Consider the following 21,987-nt stretch of genomic DNA (forward strand, 5'->3'; position numbering starts at 1 on the left):
CAATGCTCCAGTGAGATTCCTTCCCAGGTAATCCTCAACGCTCGACATGCTTGTCTGTTCTTAAGGTGAAAAGCACATGTCTGTGTTTTAGATGGATTAGGGATCAGCTGATTTTCCTTGTAGTAGGCGGTAAGAGCACCTAGAGCTTCGGAGAGCTTCTGTTCAACCATCTCAAAGCTCCCCGCTTGAGCATTAATGGCACTATCATCAGCATAGATGAAGCTCTCTGTCCCTTCTGGCAGTGGCTGGTCATTTGTGTAAATGTTGAACATTGATGGAGCAAGCACGTTCCCCTGAGGCACGCCGTTCTTCTGTTTCCGCCATCTGCTTCTCTGGCCCTGGAACTCAACAAAAAATCTCCTGTTTTGTAGCAGATTTCCTATGAGTCGGGTGAGGTGGTAGTCCTTTCTGATACTATACATTTTTCTCAGGAGGAGGTGGTGGTTTACAGTATCATAAGCCGCTGACAGGTCTATGAAGACAGCTCCTGTGATCTGCTGCCTTTCAAAGCCGTCTTCTATGTGCTGAGTCAGGTTCAGCACTTGCGATGTGCAGCTTTTGCCTTTCCTGAAGCCAGCTTGCTGTGGAATCAGACATGGGTCTATTTTTTTCCATAATTCTATGCAAAATAAGTCTCTGCAGAACTTTGTAGAGGTGGAACAACAGGGGGATTGGTCTATAGCTTTTTGGATCACTACGGTCTTTGCCTGGATTCAAGATGGCGATGACCCTTGCTTTCCTTCAGATTTTGGGGATCTGGCAGGATGCAGTGCAGTTGTTCATCAGTTCCAGCAGCCAGCACCTTGCTTTTGGACCAAAGTTCTTGATTTGTTCAATATATGTGCTGTTATACAATTTATAAAGACAACAATTTTCCTATATATAACTTTATATACCAGTTGAAACTAGCTTCCTTTGCCTTCCCTACTGGAACAACAATCAAAGTTACACCTCGAAGACACGCAATCAAAATATTATTGTTATCCTGCTAACCTCTTATCTTAAGACTGTTTCTTCATTTTACCTTGCTATCTCAATGTTTTATGTAATCTTCAAAACCCAAAAGCATTTTTACATTTTCTTTTTTCCTTTGCAAACGCTATAAATGGTTCACACTTTCTTTGATGAAGTGCATCTATGTGTCAAGATATCTTTCTTCAAGGGCAAGAAACTTTGAGAGTATTTTTCTTTTGAAGCTTTGTAAACCCTTTACTCACTCTTGGCTGTATAGCGCTATAGAAAATGATCAAATCAATCCATAAAATGTAATCAGGAAGCCTAGGCTTTTTGAAACCAATCGTGAAATTGACCCAGCTGTTTTACTCGACCATATAAAACCTAGAGGTCCCTTCATACCATAAGGATGATCCCAGGGTTCCCTTCAAGTGATTTGTAGTTGCTCTAGAAAACAATCCACCTCTTATCAAAATCCGTTTGCAAGGGTGAAACAAATCAGTTGAGTGCCTGTATGGAAAATACTGTGGTGACAATGAACAATGAAGTGTCAGTGCGTGTCTAGGGAGACCGTGATAAGCTAAGAGGATGTAGTCTGCGGAGGCATCATAACATTGTCAAGTGGATGAAAAAGCAACTGCAATTATGCTTGCCAAAAAGGTGAAATAAATCAGCTCAAACAATTACTCCCATCAGCAAAAAATAAAATATTTTGGTCTCCAAGACGACTCTGAATCACTTAAGTCAGTCCCACAAGATAATTAGAAATATACTTATCTGCCTGTTTTACATCTAGTGCTTCCCTACTTTCTCCAGAATAGATGTGGCTTTTAAGTGATGTACAGTTGTGTTTCATCCAGAGAGAAAATTGTCATCCTAGAGAAATTGCTGTTCTTTCTTATCCTCACTTCTTGAAGTAGCAATAGAGAAGCAATATATTTTGAGTCTAGGAGAAGTATGTGTCTTCATGCACAACACTCCTCGGCTTTAACCAGTCATACATTTTGCCAACTAAATGGCAGTTCTGCCAACTGAAACCACATTTATGAGCAGTTACAAAGAAAAGGTGTGAATTCAGTCATATCGCCACAATGAGAAGCACAAATGCTGAAACATTGTCAACAAAACTTGGGGGTTTACTTCTACTTATCCAATCTACCCCATCATTATAAAGGTTGGTCTTTTGGGGCATATGTCTTGAATTCTTCTGGCTGTCACCATGAGAATCAAGAGGAAAAAGCTATTTTGTCATAGGTCTATAACACAGCCCCACAAAAAATATTTTTTCTTCTTAGTGTCTTGGTTTTTAGGCCTGTGCCTGGGGCTATTTGGGATGTGGATTCAGAAAATTTCATTAGACAGATTGCATCAGCTCTAGTTTCCTAGATATAATTATGATTTTCTATGGGTGAACAGAAGGTGACTGGTAGAATCATAGTGTTGCAAGAGACCTCATGGGCCATCCAGTCCAACTCCTGGCCAAGAAGCAGAAAAATCACTTTCAAAGCACCTTCAACAGATGGCCATCCAGCCTCTGTTTAAATGCCTCCAAAGAAGAAGCCTCCACCCCAGTCTGGGGCAGAGTTCCAACGCTAAACAGCTCTCACCATTAGAAAGTTCTTCCTCATGTTCAGGTAGAATCTCCTTTCCAGTAGTTTGAAGCCATTGTTCCATGTCCTTATCTCCAAGGCAGCAGAAAAAAAGCTCGATCCCTCCTCCCAATGACTTCCCCTCACATATTTATACATGACAATCATGTCTCCTCTCAGCCTTCTCTTCTTCAAGCTAAGCATGCCCAGCTCTTTAAGTCACTCTTAATAGGGCTTGTTCTCCAGACCATTGATCATTTTAATCGCCCTCCTCTGGACACATTCCAGCTTGTCAATATCTCTCTTGAATTGTGGTGCCCAGAATTGGACACAATATTCCAGGTGTGGTCTAACCAAAGCGGAATAGAGGGGTAGCATTACTTCCCTAGATGTAGACACTATGCTCCTATTGATGCAGGCCAAAATCCCATTGGCTTTTTTTTTGCCACCACATGTTATTGTTGGCTCATGTTTAACTTGCTGTCGACGAGAACTCCAAGATCTTTTTCACACGTACTGCTCTCGAGCCAGGCATCCCCCATTTTGTATCTTTGCATTTTGTTTTTCCTGCCAAAGTGGAGTATCTTGCATTTGTCACTGTTGAACTTCATTTTGTTAGTTTTGGCTCATCTCTCTAATCTGTCAAGATCGTTTTGAATCCTGCTCCTGTCCCTCCCAATTTGGTGTCGTCTGCAAACTTGATGATCATGCTTCTAGCCCTTCATCTAAGTCATTAATAAAGATGTTGAACAGGACCCGGCCCAGGACGGAACCCTGTGGCACTCCACTTGTCACTTCTTTCCAGGATGAAGACAAAGCATTGGTGAAAACCCTTTGGGTTCATTTTGCTTAACCAATTACAGATCCACCTAACCGTAATTTTGCCTAGCCCACATTTGACTAGTTTGTTTGCCAGAAAATCTTACTGAAATCCAGATACGGTGTTCCCTGCATCTAGCTAGCTTGTAACTCTATAAAAATAATAGAGATCAGATTAGTCTGGCATTACTTGTTTTTAATAAACCGTGTTGACTATTAGCGATGACTGCATTCATTTCTAAGTGTTTGCAGACCACTTCCTTAATGATCTTTTTCATGCAGTCATATTAGCGATGACTGCATTCATTTCTAAGTGTTTGCAGACCACTTCCTTAATGATCTTTTTCAGAATCTTGCCTGGTATTGACGTGAGGCTAACTGGATGGTAATTGTTTGGGCCTTTTGTTTGGGCCTTTTTTCCTTCTTGAAGATAGCAACCATATTTGCCCTCCTCTAATCTGCTGGGTTTGTCCCGTTCTCCAAGCTCTCTCAAAGAGGATTGCCAGTGGTGCTGAAAGAACTTCTGCTATTTCCTTCAGTGCTCTTGGATGTAGTTGATCCAGTCGTGGGTATTTAAATTTGTTTAGAGCAGCCAGATATTCCTGGATGACTTGTTTCCCTATTTGGGGTTGGATTTCCCCCAATCCTTATCCACTCCATCTTGCTGAGGTTGAAGATGACTTTCTTTTTGTGAGAAGACTGAGGCAAAGAAGGCATTAAGTAGTTCTGCCTTTTCCCTGTCCCCATCTTTTCACAGAAGACCTATTGCCTCCTTGTTCTTCCTTTTTCTACCAATGTATCAAAAGAAGCCCTTTTAATTGTTTTTAAAATCCCTAGCAAGCCTGAGCTCATTTTGCACTTTAGCCTTGCAAACCTTTTTTCTGCAGGTGTTGGTTATTCATTTGAATTCTTCTTTGGTGATTTCTCCCCCTTTCCATTTCTTGTTCATGTCTCTTTTGAATCTTAGCCCAGTTAGAAATTATTTGGACATCCGTTCTGGCTTCTTTGCACTTGTCTTATTTTTTTTCCTCTTTGTTGCCATTATTTGCAATTGTGCCTTGAGTATTTCACTTTTGAAAAACTCCCATCCCTCCTTAACTCTCTTGTCTTTTAGTATTGGTGTTCACGGAATGCCTCTTAGTGATTCATTTTTTGTAAGCCAGCTTTCCTAAAGTCCAGAATGTGGGCTTGATTTGTCTTAGTTTTGGCCTTCCTTTTTCGTAAACTGCAGGAGCACATGATTACTTGCCCCTAAGTGTCCAACAACTTTGACTGCATTAATCAGGTCCTTCGTGCTTGTCTTTCCTCTGTAAATTAATGGAGTCTTGTCATTAAGAGTGGGGAAAAGAGGGATCTGGGAACAGCACAGCATTCTGGGAAATGTAGCTTGGGAAGGGAGGAGCCCTATGCTAGAGAATTCAAAAGACCCTGCTCTGACTACATTTCCCAGAATTCAGTGCATTGCTCAGAATCAGAGAGATTTGCTCCTTTGGAGCCAGCCAGAGTTCCAATAAATGTAATATTCTACACTATGATTTTTGTTTCTGGGTTATAAATGCCATTGGTTTTATCATAAAAACATGGTGAAAGTTTATTGAACTGTAAAAGCTTTGTCTTTGCTCGAGGGACATCATCCTATAGCATATTTTGCTGTAGTCTCCAGTCCACCAATTTAACATCGTCATCCACTCATTTAACAAAGGGTTGTTTTTTTTGCACAAAAACAAGTTCCTGGAGTAGGACTACTACTTTCAAAGTGAGGACTACACAATTAAACAGAAAATAATACTTTCAAAGTAGGAACATGTTTTCTTTATTATTAAATGTTTTGTTTATTAAAAAACTTGAAAATTCCTCCAAAATCCATGGATAAGTGAAATGTTCTGAAATTTGGTGGACTAAAAGTGGTAAATGTGTTCTACCAAGTTTTACCTTAATAGTTGTAAAAATGAGGGAGAAAGGAGCCCCTAAAATTTTCCCAATTATAGTAATTATGTGCAATTACTATAACAAAATATCAATGAAATTTCATTACTCTCATTATAGTAACAACATTTTAACTATTCTTTAGAAACACTTTAGAAACAAAACACCACTGCCCCCGAGTTTTGTAATGACCTTTGAACCATTTTAAATAGATCACACATGCCTATTGAGTACTACCATAAACATAGTGATCACTGTGTATGGCTACCAATCACTAGTGGTCATGGTGATATATTATCTATAGTATCAGAAGCTTTATGCTTCCTAATGCCAATTTCTGAGGAATGGATTCGGTAGAATCCCACTGGATCCTATCCCAATACAGTTGCCTTCCCTACTTAGAGAATGGAGTTAAGGAGGATGGGGCTATTTAAGACTATTAGTAATGATAACTAGATATATTTCTTCCAGCACTAGGGTCAGTATGCCTTTGGACTGCAATTACTGGAAAGCACAACCACTCATAACCTGCTTGTGGGCTTTCTGTTGGCATCTAATTGGTCACTGTAGGGACATAATGCTGGACTTATGGTCTGATCCCACCAGGTTCCTCTTCCATTCTGAGGTTTCTTTTCTGAGAACTAGGCATTACATTTAAGGCACCATATGTTACATCATTGATCTAAAGTACATGCTAAGACACCAGTCTTTAGGTGTTTTGGAAGCAGCATTTTAGGTGTTTCAGTTGAAGCATTTTAGAAAATATCCTTAGGATAAAATCCAATCAGAGCAAAATGGAGACAAACTGGATGCTGGATGCCTCATGGCTGACCCAGAGATGTTTAAGAGATTAAAGCCCCATCATCGTAGCTCCCTGTATGAGTTTCTCTTGATTTGGATATACTTTTCATCTCATTTCCTTCCTGTAAGGTTATATTTTGCTAATGAAAAGAAACTTTCCCCCCACAAACTTTTGCTTCTGTATTCCTTTGAGACTGCAGAATAAAAGTGAGTCAGACTGAGAAGGAAAAATCTGCCCTATTTCAGTTACAATGAATTCCTGTCCTAGCTGAAATAATTATCCCAGGAGCTGAGAATGCACCTGCTAGGCAGCCTGTCAAAACAGTGTGTGACAGTGAGGTGGAGGGGGAGGGGGGAACCACACACACCTGACCACAAGAATTAAAGATGACAAAAGCTTAACAAATATATAAAGCAATTTGTTTTAGCTGCTGAAAAGTGCTTTTGTCTGATTTTTTTTTTTTTTTTTTTGCTCTTGTGATGTGTTGCAAGCTTGGTTGGCAGAGTTATCGGGAACTCAGAACTGAAGTGTTGATTATTTCTTGGGTTTACATTACCATTTGGCACTGTTATATTTTTCAGGCTGGCTGGATAAGACGAAAATGCATCCATTAAAGTTTCATTTGTGCACACGGAAAGCACGGCAACGAGGAGGAAAACAATGGGGGTTAGGAGAGATTTTCAAATTTCACTGCCTCTTTGTCAGCTTTAAGACAAGTGTACAGGTGTATTACATTGCTTTTGTTGTTCAACCAAGAGGCTGAAAGACCTATGCATACATTTGAAAAGCCGCATTCACTTAGCATTTGAATCCAGCCAAATATGTCCATAAATATTATGGGGCTACTTGCATAAATTTCTGTGTCAGTCATTTTAGACTTAATAGAAATATAGAATTTTATTTTTTGTGATTGTTCACTGCTTGGTGACCTGGAGACAATATTTACTTGCTATAGGCAACAAAACAAGTGATTTACTTGCAAATCAGAGTGGAACAATAGCATAAGCAACTTAATCTATCATGAACTTAAAATAGCTATGTTTACTCAAGCTGTGTATAGTTGAAAAAAATAGCCTGTAGAATCAAGACGTAAGAACACAAAAAGTGCTAACTTCTGTTATTAGAAGGGAAAAGACCAACTGCAGGACTGCCTACATACAATTTACACTGAACAAATGCAAGTACACCTGCATACCATGTCTTTTGGTATGGCCTCGTGCTGTTTTCATAATGATTATCTTTAAAATGGTAAATCCATCTGGTGCACTGAACTTTCCTTGGACTGTATGTTTGGAGCAGCTTGGACCAGCTGATAACCCATTTGGACCATAGCTGGTCCAAGTTTCATGTTGTCCCTTGTAGAAACTGAGTTATGTGGCAAAAAGTCACACTTTTCCCATTTTTCGTGACAAGGAAGTCCACCTCTGTCTTTGAGCGTGTTTAGCCAAAAGCAGAAGCTTGACATTTATGCCCAACATTTTTCTCTCTCTTGAGAGAGGAAATCCTACTATATCACATGCCTTTACTGAGATTTCATCTATTTATTTATTTATTTATTTATTTATTTCGAGGTTTTATATACCGACCCTCTCACCTTCAAAGAGGGATTCGGACCGGTTCACAACATGTGTTAACATACAAAATATATATAATAACAACACAATGCCACTTCATTACACGATTAAAATATCAGCACCATACACATTAAAACATTATCATCACAGTTAAAGGAGCCAAATCGTCCGACACCATCACAATCCCATTCATCATCCTCCTTTCATGTGGGCAAAGAATTAAATCAGTTGTCAAATGCCGCGTTCCACAACCAGGTCTTTGTTAGCTTCCTGAACGTCATGAGGGAGGGGGCAGTTCTGATCTCTAATGGCAGGGAGTATGCCATTCAGTATCACCTTAAAGACACCAGTAGAAAGCAATCAGTATTTTAATTTGTAGCATGATGTCTACAATCAACATTGTTTTGATCTTTTTAAAGTATGTTTAAGGGACATTTTTAAATGACCAGTTGTCTCATTTATTTGTTTAAGACAGATTCTAGTCTCCAGTTCCCTCTAGCTATGACGACTGATGATCTGTACTAACTTATTACATACCCAAGCAGTTCTAATATGTCTGTTACTGCTGTAGCAGAAACACATGAGTTGATCAATTCCATTTGTAATTACATTTGGGAAAAGGGATTATGGAGACAAATATACTCTGCTGTTTTGTTCCCAAGAGCCTAACATGAAATTAATCACTGAACCAATCTTCTCTGTGTTCTGGTTCTATTGATCAAGCTAATCCTTTCCTAAGACTGGTGTGTTCCAGTCCTAACACCCGGGGTCTTTAGGAACACAAAGGAAAGCATTAACTTCACAACACAATTTGATCTCATTCAGCTGAGATCACCAGTAACAATTCTAGTGTGCCTTTAATAAAACAATGCTTAGCTGGACCTGATGTGTACTGCATTTCCAATATTTGTAGGGATCTCAGAAAATAAGAGGTCATTTCTTAAAGACTCATGACCAGTAGAATAGCCTTTCCCTTGTATGGACATGATATGGATGTTTTTAAATGCTCTAAGATATTTAAAGGATTCATAGCATCTGCAAATGTTGCTCTTTTCTTTCACTGACATCTCACCTATATTTCTCCTTCATCTCCTATGGAGAGACAAGATGAGAACTAACTCAGTTTTTCCAAGCAATATTGAAGGAAATGTAATGAGCGGATAGTGAAACAGGGAATGAAGTCCAGCAACTGGGAACTTGCTTAGTACATGGATAAAGAACAATGGAATCAGCAGATTGCTATCTCTGGGAAACCAAACAAACAGCTCTTGAAGGAACTTCCTCAATCCTCATTATAAATACTCAAATGTTCTTGCTATGGCTGAGACTGAAGGCAGATGATGCATTTCTTATTCAGCATGCAAGGAATTAACATAAAGGAATATTATGCACTTAATGAACATAAGAGCTCAATTTCATTAGCTCAATTGCATATCTAGCCCAGGCATAGGGAAACTTTGGCCCTCCAGTTGTTTTGGACTTCAACTCCCACAATTCCTAACAGCCGGTAAGCTGGTTGGGATTTCTGGGAGTTGAAGGCCAAAACGCCTGGAGGGCCAAAGTTTCCCCATGTTGGTTGTAGCCTATTACTGCTAACCAGTTACCTATGGGAACCAATCAGCAGGTCAGAAGGGCAGTGGTATTCTCCTGCCTGTGCCTACAGAAATGGAGGAAACATACATCCCATTGATAGCCATATTGTCTAAAGCAGGGATGGACAACTGACACTGGGTTAGAGGCCATTTTCAACATTTGTGTCATCCTCTAAATCATGGGAGTCCTATAGGGGGAATAGAGTGGATGGGCAGTCAGAAATGCAGTTGAGGACCACAACCTCCCCATATGATCCAAATACTGCTATATTGGTATGAAATTAACCTGAGGCTATAAGAATACCACAGCTGCTGATAGTGGTTATGCACTGAACATGGGTTGTTTATACCCCTTATTCAGGTAGTCATGTCTTGCTTGTTAAATCACTAGCCCACGTTTTGGGGTCTGAAATCGATACAAAATGAAGTCCACCTTCTTCATCCTTGTCGTTTCTAGTCTTACATGCCCATTCTAAGAATTGAAGTCCAAAATCTATTTCTTTCCCTGTTCCCAAGGTGTAGGAAGGTTCACAGAGCTTTACTGTGTACAAGCTGAAAACAGTTGGCTATGTTAGGGAGCATCATTTTCAGCAGGGAACATTTGTTCAGGCCCCATGATCCTGACAAAAATCAATTTGAGCTTTAAGAGAGAGAGGTTCTGTGACATATCTCAGGTCATGGATGCCAGGCCTTGAGGATAGTTCTGTGCCTTTAGGTAGAATACACAGCACCACTATATGGCCCCTTGATTTCAAATTTCAGATGTGCTTCTCATATTATTTCCACTCTTTCTGAGCAGCTGTTAAAGGATTTTGAACCATGCAGAGAATAACGTAGGTGAGACACAGAGCAGGTTAACGCATGCTGGGACTAATAATAGTACCAAGGCTCTTTGATTAGGTACTTCATCCATCTCACTGGCAATTGAAGTTTTACATCCATATTTTCCATGCTGGACTTTCTGGGATAAACTATTACTTTGAAGGCAAGGACCATAATTTTCATCCATGGGAGATGGACCACCACTTGCTTGGGTTTTCTACTGACAGCTTGTAAATGAAGAACTGGGTTTGCTCAGTTTGTTGTTCAACGAGATATTAAAGTAAAGGTGCCAGCTGTTTATCTTTTCCTCTTTTTGAAAAGGCTTGTTTTATCTTTCCTAAAGAAACACAACTGCTTTTAAGTAAGAAGCAATAGGCGCTACTTATTATTTATTTATTTATTTATTTATTTGATGCATTTATTAACCGCCATTCTCAGCCCTTTAGGGCGACTCATGGCGGTGTACACACATATAAAAGACAATTTACAAGAGGCAATTACAACAACATATAAACTACATAACAATTACAAAACTACACTAAAAATCCGCTTCGTCTCATAGTGGAATCATAACCAATCTCATATTCCTTGTTCCATTCCAGTCATCTTTACCACATTGTTATAGCACTTAATTAAATGCCTTCTCGAACAGCCATGTCTTGAGGCTTTTTCGGAAGGACATGAGGGAGGGCACCTGTCTGATGTCTGCAGGGAGAGTGTTCCACAGCCGGGGGGCCATCACCGAGAAGGCCCTCTCCCTCGTCCCCGCCAGACGTGCCTGTGAGGCAGGCGGGATCGAGAGAAGGGCCTCCCCAGACGATCTCAAGGTCCTCGTGGGCTCGTAGGCCAAGATGCGGTCCGAAAGGTATTTTGGGCCGGAACCGTTTAGGGCTTTGTAGGCCAAAACCAGCACCTTAAATTGGGTCCGGTAGCAAATCGGCAGCCAATGGAGCTGGGACAACAAGGGCGTTGTATGCTCCCTGCCACCCGCTCCAGTTAGTAACATGGCTGCCGCGCGCTGAACCAGCTGAAGCTTCCGGTCCGTCTTCAAGGGCAGCCCCACGTAGAGAGCGTTGCAGTAGTCAAGGCGGGATGTGACCAGAGCGTGTACCACCGTGGCCAAGTCAGACTTCCCGAGATACGGGCGCAGCTGGCGCACGAGCCTGAGCTGTGCAAATGCTTCCCTGGTCACCGCTGACACCTGGGGATCCACGCTCAACGATGAGTCCAGGGTCACACCCAAGCTGCGAACCTGCGCCTTCAAGGGGAGTGCGACCCCATCCAGCACAGGCTGTAACCCTATACCCCGTTCGGCCTTGCGACTGACCAGGAGTACCTCTGTCTTGTCTGGATTTAATTTCAGTTTGTTCGCCCTCATCCAGACTGTTACAGCGGCCAGGCACCGGTTCAGGACCTCGACAGCCTCCTTAGTAGCAGGTGGGAAGGAGTGACAGAGTTGGACATCATCTGCATACAGATGACACCGCACCCCGAAACTCCGGATGATCTCACCCAGCGGCTTCATGTAGATATTAAACAGCATGGGGGACAGTATGGAACCCTGTGGAACCCCACAAGTCAAAGGTTGTGGTGTAGAACAGGAGTCCCCCAATAACACCTTCTGGGTGCAGCCCTCCAGGAATGACTGGAGCCACTGCAAAGCAATGCCCCCAAGACCCATTTCCGCAAGGCGCCCCAGAAGGATACCGTGGTCGACGGTATCGAAGGCCGCTGAGAGGTCCAGGAGCACCAACAGGGACACACTCCCCCTGTCTAGCTCCTGGCGCAGATCATCCACTAAGGCGACCAAGACCGTCTCGGTACCATGTCCCGGTCTGAAACCAGACTGTGCCGGATCCAGATAATCCGTGTCTCTCAAGAATACCTGGAGTTGTGAGGCCACCACGCTTTCCATGACTTTGCCCAAGAAGGGGAGATTGGAAACAGGCCGAAAGTTGTCCAATTTAGTGGGGTCCAGTGATGGTTTCTTCAACAGCGGCTTTATAATAGCCTGTTTTAGGCTCGCTGGAATCTTGCCTTCCCGAAGGGAGGCATTCACCACCACTGTTACCCATTCAGCCAATCCCCCTCTGGCCTCCCTTAGAAGCCAGGATGGGCAGGGGTCTAGGATGGACATGGTGGGCCTCATTCCTCCAAGTATCTTGTCCACATCCTCGGGTTTCACAAACTGAAAAGAATCCATCAAAATAGGACAAGCAGGTGCTCTTGTTACATCCTCGGAGACTGCATTTAACGCGGCGTCCAGCCCAGAACGGATCAAGGCAACTTTGTCTGCAAAGAACCGAGCAAATGCTTCACAGCGCGTGACCGAATTGTCAGGGCTCCCGCCTGAGGTGGCGGGAGTTAAAAGACCTCTGACAATCCGAAACAACTCCGCCGGACGGTTCTTTGCAGACGCAATAGTGGCCGCAAAGAAGGTTTTCTTTGCGGCCTTTATTGCCGCGGCATAGGCCCTAAGAAAGGACACAAACCGTGCTCGATTTGACTTGCTCGGATCCGAGCGCCACACGCTCTCTAGTTCCCTCTTCCTTCTCTTCATCACTGCCAGCTCCTCAGTAAACCAAGGGGCTGGTTTAGCTCGGCTACTTGAGAGGGGACGTTCCGGAGCAATCATGTCAATAGCCCTGGCCATCTCCCCATTCCAGAGAGCCACCAAGGCTTCGACATGGTCACCTACCGAGGTGGCGGGAAAATCCCCAAGAGCCGTCAGGAATCCATTCGGATCCATAAGCCTCCTGGGGCGGACCATCTTAATGGGTCCTCCACCTTTGCAGAGGTTAGGGGGCGCAGTGAGCCTAAATCTGATCAGGAAGTGGTCGGTCCATGGCAACGAAGAGATGGACAACTCCTCCACACCGCCACCCTGTTCCCATCCCTGGCAGAAAACCAAGTCCAATGTGTGTCCAGCACAGTGGGTGGGGCCAGATATTTGTTGGGACAGCCCCATGGTTGCCATGGCAGACATGAAGTCCTGAGCCGCACCTGTGAGGGTCGCCTCGGCATGGATATTGAAGTCTCCCAGCACAAGGAGCTGTTGAGACTCCAACGCCAGGCTTGAGACCACCCCCGCTAGCTCAGGTAGGGAGACTGTAGTGCAGCGAGGTGGACGGTACACTAGCAGAATCCCTATTCTGTCCCGGTCACCCACCCTCAGGTAGACGCATTCAAAATTTGTGGTCTGCGGGATGGGGCACCTGGTCAGATGGATGGAATCTCTATAGACCACTGCGACCCCGCCTCCCCGCCCTCCGGATCTCGGTTGGTGCTGCACGGAGAAGCCTGGAGGACAAAGCTGGGTCAGATTTACTCCTCCAGCTTCATCCAGCCAGGTCTCCGTGATGCACGCCAGATCTGCCCGCTCGTCCAGGATTAGGTCCTGGATCCAGGTCGTTTTTCCGTTGACAGATCTGGCGTTCAACAGCACCACCTTCAGTCCAGAGGGTCCGCTCACCTGGTTACACCAATTTACCTTAGGAGACCGATTTGGAATTGTTAATGTGGATAAATGGTCCGAATTTAGCCGAATTTGAGGTCTCCTTTTCCCGCATCTCCTCCTTCCCACCACGACCTCTATGGGGGCCCCTCGGCTAGTGGAACACCTCCCCTCCTCCGTGCCGCAGTTCATGACCAAGGTCTTAGTCTCCGGTTCACCAGCTGTTTGGAATGTTGGCGTTTTTTCTTGCCAATTGCTTTGGTCTTCTTTATCCCCCCTCCCCTCCTCATTGTTCTTCACAGGCTCCAGCCCACTTCCTCCCCTGCCCCTTTCACCAGTCAATAATATCAGGGACAGTATACATAGAAGGGTGGGGGACCACATGGGTGAAAACAGTACACTTCAGTAGATGGCAGTGATACAAGTGGTAAACGTTCAGCCGCGGAAATAGGTTGGTACCTAAAGTGCTAGAGTCTTAAAGTGCAACAGTAGTGACACCACGGCTACGAGCCACTAGGGCGATTCATAAGGTGCAGGATCTTAAAGTGCAACAAGAAACTCAAAAACTGGCCCTCAAAACTACTAAAGTGCGGCAGGAGGGATCGGGGAAGGGGTAAAGTGCAAGACAGTTGGCAACAGAGGCAGGCGCCTTAAGGTGCTATATTATGCTCTTATTACCACATTAGCAGCAAAGGTAGAAAGGAACTATAACGTGCAATGTTCGCAATATATACACACAGTAATTAAAGAGATTGGCAGTTGGCAAAAATGCTATGATTCAGATGTAAACTATAGACGACTGATGTAGAGATAGCGGATGGTCCTCCGGAGGTGGTCAACACGGTGATGGTCAGCCCAGTTGGTCTATTTCCGGCTAAGCTGCACAACAGGCAACACACTGTCGGTCTACACAGAAAGCGGCCCGCACAACAAGATCTATACAAAATCGGACAGCACAGAATCGGTCAACACAAAAGAGGTCAACACAACGAGGTCTACACACGGCTTGCGTTGCCCAATCGGACGGCACAAGGGTCGGTCTGCACAGCGGGTGGTCCACGGAGTTGGTCAACAAGGACGATGTTGGGCCCAGCGGCCAAGGCGTTTAGTAAAGGCTCGGTGATGGCGGTCCCGATGGTAAGGGCCCAGCCGGGGCAGCGCACCCGGCGCAGCGGCCTGCTTGAAGGGCCCAGGTGGTAAGGCTAGCTGGAATCGCGCTCGCTGCGTTAGTGGCAACGGCCAGCCGCAGCAAAAGGCCCCAGCTCGTTCCTCAGCCCGAAGGGGATGGGCCTCGGCAGCAGCCCGCCCGATGAAGGCCCAGATGGCAGCGGTCCAAGTGGCGCTCGCAGCAGGCGCAGCGGCCCGCCCAGTAAAGACCCAGGCCGTGGGGGCCGAGGAGCAGCAGCGAGCCGGACCTCCCCAGCAGCAGCGGCGGTCGCGCTGGGCTGGCACGCTGGAAACGCCGAAGAACAGCTGGCGCGCTTGACGGCCGGCGCGCCGGAGAGCCAGCACTCAGCCGGAAGACCTCGCTCCGTGGAAGTGAGGAAGCAGGAAGTCCTCACTCCGTGGCCGCCCGAGTCCTCCAAGCAATGGCGGCCACAGTCCTCCAAACAATGGCGCCGCCGCCAGGGGACCCAGGACGACGCCGGCTCCCGAGCCGAAGGGACAACCAAGCGCCGAGGGGGGGGGCGCCGACGACGCGGCGCGGGACGAGCAGCCCCCAGCCAGGAGCAGCAGCAGCAGTACAGCGAACCAGCGTGCGCGGCAGCGCGGAGGCGGAGGCCCGCGGCAACAGGCAACGGGTCCCAGCCAGCTGGAAACAGGGCCGGAACAGCAGCACGGGAGCAAATGGAGTAGATAAAGCAGCCCACCGGTAGGTTTTAAGACCGGTCAGGCATCAGCGGTCAGCGGTCAGCAGTTAGGCGGCAGGGGGAACGCTCTTGCCCGGCCAGGGTGTAGATGGCCTCAGCGTTCTACCTCTCCTTGTTCTTTTTCTCCCTCTAGCTCCTCTTTTTCAAATAGAAGCCCACCAAAAGGCCCCCTGAGGGCTCCTTTGAACCCTCGGTTGCCAATGGTGGTAGTTGGTAGTTGGGGGAGCTCTGGATGGAAGGGATTAAGGTTGGATTCAGAGATCTCACCAGACCGCTCCGCAGGTCAGCTGTTACCTCTCCGCCATCATACCGGAAGTATGATGCCTTTTTATGTGTTGTTATGAAAGAAGACAAAAAGGAACGATAAAAATAATTCAATAGATACCTCTGAATTGTCCTTTAACATACATGTTTTAAGCAGTATAGCACAATATAGTATTCTTAAAGAACAAAAATATGAATTGAAAGCTACCTGGTCTTGTTCTTGACGTTAACCTACATATATAGCTCAGTCAACAGTCTTGGGGCCCTTCCACTCCGTTGATATAAAGTGCTATGCGTACACTTCACTGTCAGGGCTACATTGTATGGATTTAAGCGTTTGTAGTTTTGGGTTATTTCACACTGCAAAATTATATTGCACTGAATTCACTTTAACATCATGGCTTCATCCTATGGAATTCTGGGATTTGTAGTTTGATGGGGTACTACATTATTTGTGTTCCAACAAACTTCACTGGTTATAATTTTTTCTTCATCTGCTGGAACATGTCCAGAGGAGGGTGACTCAGATAGTAAAAGGTCTGGAAACCATATCCAATGAGAAGTGGCTTAAGAAGCTGGGTATGTTTAATTTGAAGTAAAGAAGGTTAAAATAAAGAAGTAAAGTAAAGTGAAGTAAAGTAAAGTAAAGTTAAAGTAAAGTAAAGAAGAGCCCACGGTGGTGCAGTGTGTTAAAGCACTGAGCTGCTGAGCTTGTTGATCGAAAGGTCGCAGGTTCGATTCCGGGGAGCGGCGTGAGCTTCCGCTGTCAGCCCTAGCTTCTGCCAACCTAGCAGTTCGAAAACATGCAAATGTGAGTAGATGGCGGAAAGGTAACGGTGCTCCATGCAGTCATGCCGGCCACATGACCTTGGAGGTGTCTACGGACAACGCTGGCTCTTCGGCTTAGAAATGGAGATGAGCACCACACCCCAGAGTCAGACATGACTGGACTTAATGTCAGGGCCTTTACCTTTACCTTAAAGAAGGTTAAGAGGTGACATGATAGCTAAGTTACCATTTTTTAAAAGGATGTCATATTGAAGATGCAGAATGGGACATGGAGAAATTGATTCAAACTACAGGAAAGGAGATTCCACCTAAACATTTAGAATAACTTCCTGATCGTAAGAGTTGTTTGGCAGATGAACATGCCTTGAGTGTGGCAGAGTCTCCTTCTCTGGAGGTTTTTAAGCAGAAGCTAAGCCATCTTTTGGAAGTGCTTTGATTGTATATTCATACATGATAGAAGGTTGGACTAGATGGCCCTTGTAGTCTATTCCAACTATATTTCTATGATTATATGATATTGATTGCACTTCATCCTTACGTAATTATTAATGTATTTATTGACATTATTTCTAGCTCTCTTTTCTGCATAAAATAGTATATATATGATCCAATTTTTGTATGTTGCCCCTAAAAATAAGCACTTACCCATTCTAAACTCCCTATTTGGGGCATGTATGTGTATGTCCATGTATAGAGTGACATTGTATAGAGTGACATTGTATAGAGTGACATTGGGGGCTCCCATGGATGTGCTCTGGATTTAGTCCAAATATTAAATGTGTTGTCCTTGGTCTTGAGTCTATTTCAGCAATTCCTTTAGACTTCTGAAATCTGCTCCAGTGACATGGAAGCTGCAATAAAAATTGTGTATTTTGATGTTTACTGTATTTGTGTATATGTGTGTGTGTTTGTGTGTTACAATGAGCAGTCCAAACACACCTTCAGCTGCTTCAGATAATATAAAACCAGTAGGACCATGGCTGAAAAAGTAACCTTATGATGTCACTAGTTCACTTGGGATTTCTCAACATGAAAAGAATTCAGTTCCTTATTTTAGCATTTAGTGTCTTTTAAAACCCTGACTTTAAATCCTTTATTATAACACAAGAAAGGAGTACTTTTTTTCTAGTGGGAGGAAATTGCAAACGCATTGACACTGAGAAGTCATTGATGGCTCATGGATTCCTAAAAAGTTGAGGTAGCCTCCCTCCCAGCCCATTAGTTGCATATGGGAGGAGTAAAACACTATGTATACTATAGAATCTTTGAGTGAATATGAAACAGGGGGTTGGACAGGAGTAAGATATGTGTCATTGGAAATCTTCTTTCATGTCATTGATAAATGGAAGCTCTTTGTAAGTTCCTTGTACCTTTCAAACCAAGTGAATGAAAGGTCAGCTCATTAGCAAGCATGGTAAGGGGCCATGGCTTCTGTAATAGAGCTCAACTTTCCAATTTTTTTAATAATAAAATGTACTGAAGTTACAAATTAGAAAAGTTTGAATCCAGAGACATTTGACTTTTCCTTTCATAAACTGCTTCAGGGAAAATAGAAGATGCCACAAGGTGAGGAGGGAATAGCATTAAAAACTGCCATCTAAGACATCCTTGAGAGTAAGTCATCATCTTGGGGTATATTTTATCTGAATCTTTAAAGAACAGCTGTGAAACAGAGTCCCACATGACTCATTCGTGGCCAAACTCTATCTTTCTGTCCTTGGGTAAACATTGCAAAGGCCAAGTTGATGTGAAATGGCAAAGTCGTTGGCTCATGTATTTCAACACTTCACAAATTCATTTTATTTTTTGGAGTGTATGTCACACTGGCATTCTTCTTCCTTTCGGCTATCTTATTGCTGTGGATGTCTTGTGGGGATCCATGTCTTCATGCTGAATTCCGAATAAGTAGGATAAATATTAAATAAATATAAAAGCAGTCTGTGGTGGGGCACCAGACATCCACCATCAAGACAGAGCTGGATACAGATGAAACTCTGTGGAATGAATAAAATGCAAATTAACTAAAAGTACATTTTTAAAAACTTTTTGATATCTAATGAGTTTTTCAAATGTTTGAAGTCAGTATAGACACTTTTACAGTCAATATAGACACTATATTTGAGTTTGAAATTTTCAATTTAAAAACAGAAAACTGGACATTTGCTTGGCTAAACGAATAAGTGAAGGTAACAGAATATCTATGAAATTATATTTCAGCTCAGTAGTCAACTGCTGATGTCTGCTGCATGTCTCCAATAAGAGAACTGCTGTTAAGATAATAGGCCTCAACATACAGGCCAGATTCGATGGCAATCACCCATGGAGTCGGCCGGCTTTTTTCACACGATGTCATGCCAACTCTGTGGGTGCAGAAGGGCGGAACCAGCATACTGCCACTGCCCAAGCAACACAGGAGGCTTCCCGAGTTTCCGAAACTTTTTCAGGAGCAGGCAACAGTGAAGAGTATCAACAACATTATATACTGATTGCTGTTGAATGTCAGGTATTGACACTATATTCAGACTCTCACTGAAGAGAAGATTGTCACTGAGTATTTGTTCATTCAAGGGAATCCACAATAACTCCTACAAATAATTTATTTTAAGAGATGCATTTATTTGGGGTAAATTCCATTCCTCGACATTGGGAGACTTTAAAGATCTGAGAGGAAGGAAACCAAAATTAATTTCAGTGAGACGAATGATAATCCTCATTGAGGTACCAGAGTTTCCTAGATTATCTCCAGATTTTACCTGAAAGAAAGTGTGAAGCACATTTGAACATCCTGCAGTGCTTTTTGAAAGCCTTATGAGTGATTAACAAAATGTATTGAGATAGAAGGGAGGGAACAGGGAGATAATACAATCCCCTACTTTTATCCTAACACCTATGTTGAAGATGATTATGAAAAACCATGGCCTACTTAGCTCAATATCTTTTTAAGAAAAAAGAAAGGATGGTGGCTAACCCATGGGTTATGCAAAATACTCTGCTTATTTGTACCAGATTGTATTGGGAATTAAAAGAATTTAATAAAGAACCAACATGTTTTTTTTGGCTCCTTGAGTTTGAAGAAATGAAAGATGCCTCCAAAGTAAAATAGAGAAATGAGTTCAGCATGGGATTTTTCGTTCGTTGCTTTAGGGGCAATGTTTTGGGTCATGTTCTTTGTCAGATGATACCCACCACCGGTGAAACTGGAATACCGGAAATGAAACATATGCCTGCATGCCAATCTTCCACAATGATTCTTGTGTTTGTTCTAGTTTCCAGTGGTCTCTGAAAATGTCAGAGAGGGAAGTTGCTTCCAAAGAATGCAGCCCTGTCCACTTTCATGGCATGGTCATGAGGGTTTGCCCTATGTTTCAGGAAGCATGTGATGCAAATGATGTTTAATGTTTATGTAACTAATCCCATGTGTTGGCTATTATATTTTCAAAGAAAAAAATGTTTGTTGCTTATCTTTCAAGTGATAATCTTAAGCAATACCTTTCAAGTGAAATTATAAGCAAAATTGTGAATAAGAAAGATTAAGTCGTAACCAGAACCCTGTCGTGACTTTATGTTGGTGCATTGCACAAAATGATTACACCTCCTTAAAGGTTATGGATGGCTAGTTGTGTAAATCCTGTTATGCAAAAAAAATTATGCAAGTTGTGTAAGGTCATTTCTAGGGTGTGATGTCAAATGGACCAATTGTTATGCCATAGTGCCCATAGTAAGAATAACTGCATTTTTTTTTAGTTCAGTAATTCCAGTATTTCTACGATACCCTCTTTCAGGAACATGTTGTCATGTTTTTGATTTATTAGGTAAACATTCAGTCTGAGAAGAGACTTACAGAAAGGTATACCAGTTGATAATGTATATTTACAGATTTGCTGGAGTTTTTTTTTATCCCCAGAAGAAGAAATTATCATTAAGGAAGGGTCAAAAAGACAAAACTCTTATGTGTGTTGGTTCCTCTTTCATGAAGTACTTATCCACATTCCTGTATCTGCTTGTAACAGGCATAGATGCAAGCATGTTGTTTTCACCATCCTCAGTTATCTGCTGTAAATGTTAGAAGTAGCTGTTATCTATTGCATTGTGATTTTCAAGTCTCTTAGCTGGTTTTGAAGTGCAAAACTTCTGAGTGGGTAGATATTAAGACTGTGAAAAGCCGGATTTTTCAGAGAATGTCAAGATGATCCCAGATACTTTATCACATAACAGAAAATCCCTGATCATGTTGTGTATTCCCACCTACTTTTATCCCTTCACAATCTTTGGCAAACTACATCTTGTGTTTTTATAAATGTTTAGCTCTACTAACATTCATTTCAGACATTCCTTTCCATTTTAAAGGTCAGCTGAGATTTTTTTTAAAAAAAAGTATTTCTAGACTATTGATAATGGCATAAGATATTTTCTCTAAATTAAATCTTCATAACCTGTGATATTTAGTACTATAATATATCAAAGATTGAGGGAAAACATTCAAAGAATCTTAGAGCTAGGGTGGGAATTGTATGTCTCTCAAGCCGTTTTTTAAACAATTCCCATTATCCCTAGTCAGTAGAAATAATGGTGAAGATTGGGTATTCTTGAGTGACAGGAGGTTGGACTGGATGTCCCTTATGGTCTCTTTCAAGTCTATGGACATTCTTGCATGAGGGTTGGGGTACACATTTTGTGGCTGTTTAAAAACACATGATCACCCTACACATCACATAATGCCACTGCATGCCAGGCTTTCCTTCATTGTTTGGCTGCACCATGTTTGGCAATTATAACTACCCTCCCCAGCAGCATACGGTAATTTGTGTAAGATTAGAATTTGCAATATAGTGTCATATACTGGAATCAACAATGCATCCAAATTTATTATGATGGGAGGTACAGAGAGATGAACATGTGCATGGGAACTGGAAAAGCAGTACTGTGTGAAATCACATATTAACAAAAACATGAAATGGCAGGCTCTCATGATAATGGACCAAGTCTCAAAATTTTGCTGTTCCGGGAAGGGTAAAGAACAGATAGGGAGGATTTGAGGATGCAGTAAATCATGCAAACTGTATTATTAGAGGTTTACTACAGGGACCTTGGGAAACAAAGAAGGACAATGCTGTTGTATTCCCATTTTCACAGAAAACAGGAGTGCAACTTTAATAGAACATGGTATGATTATAATGTCCTATGGTTATATGATTCCAAGAATCCTGGGAGTTGCAATTTAGCAATATTTGGGGACCCACGCAATTACCATCCTATATAAATGAATTTATTGTCCTATGAAAAATGGCTTAAAGAGCTGGGGATGTTTAGCCTGCAGAAGAGAAGGTTGAGATGAGACATGATAGCTATGTTTAAATATCTGAAAGGGTACCATAAGGAAAAGGGAGCAGGAATGTTTTCTGCTGCCCTAGGGCCCATCCAGAGAGCACCTTTATTGCAGTTTCTACCATACTAAAAGAGGGGCTGTCCAGACAACGTTCCAGACAACGTTCTGGACAGTCCCAAATTAATTTGCTACAAACCAGGAAACC

The sequence above is a fragment of the Anolis sagrei genome, chromosome 2 (assembly GCF_037176765.1).
Source record: "Anolis sagrei isolate rAnoSag1 chromosome 2, rAnoSag1.mat, whole genome shotgun sequence".
Classification (NCBI taxonomy): Eukaryota; Metazoa; Chordata; class Lepidosauria; order Squamata; family Dactyloidae; genus Anolis; species Anolis sagrei.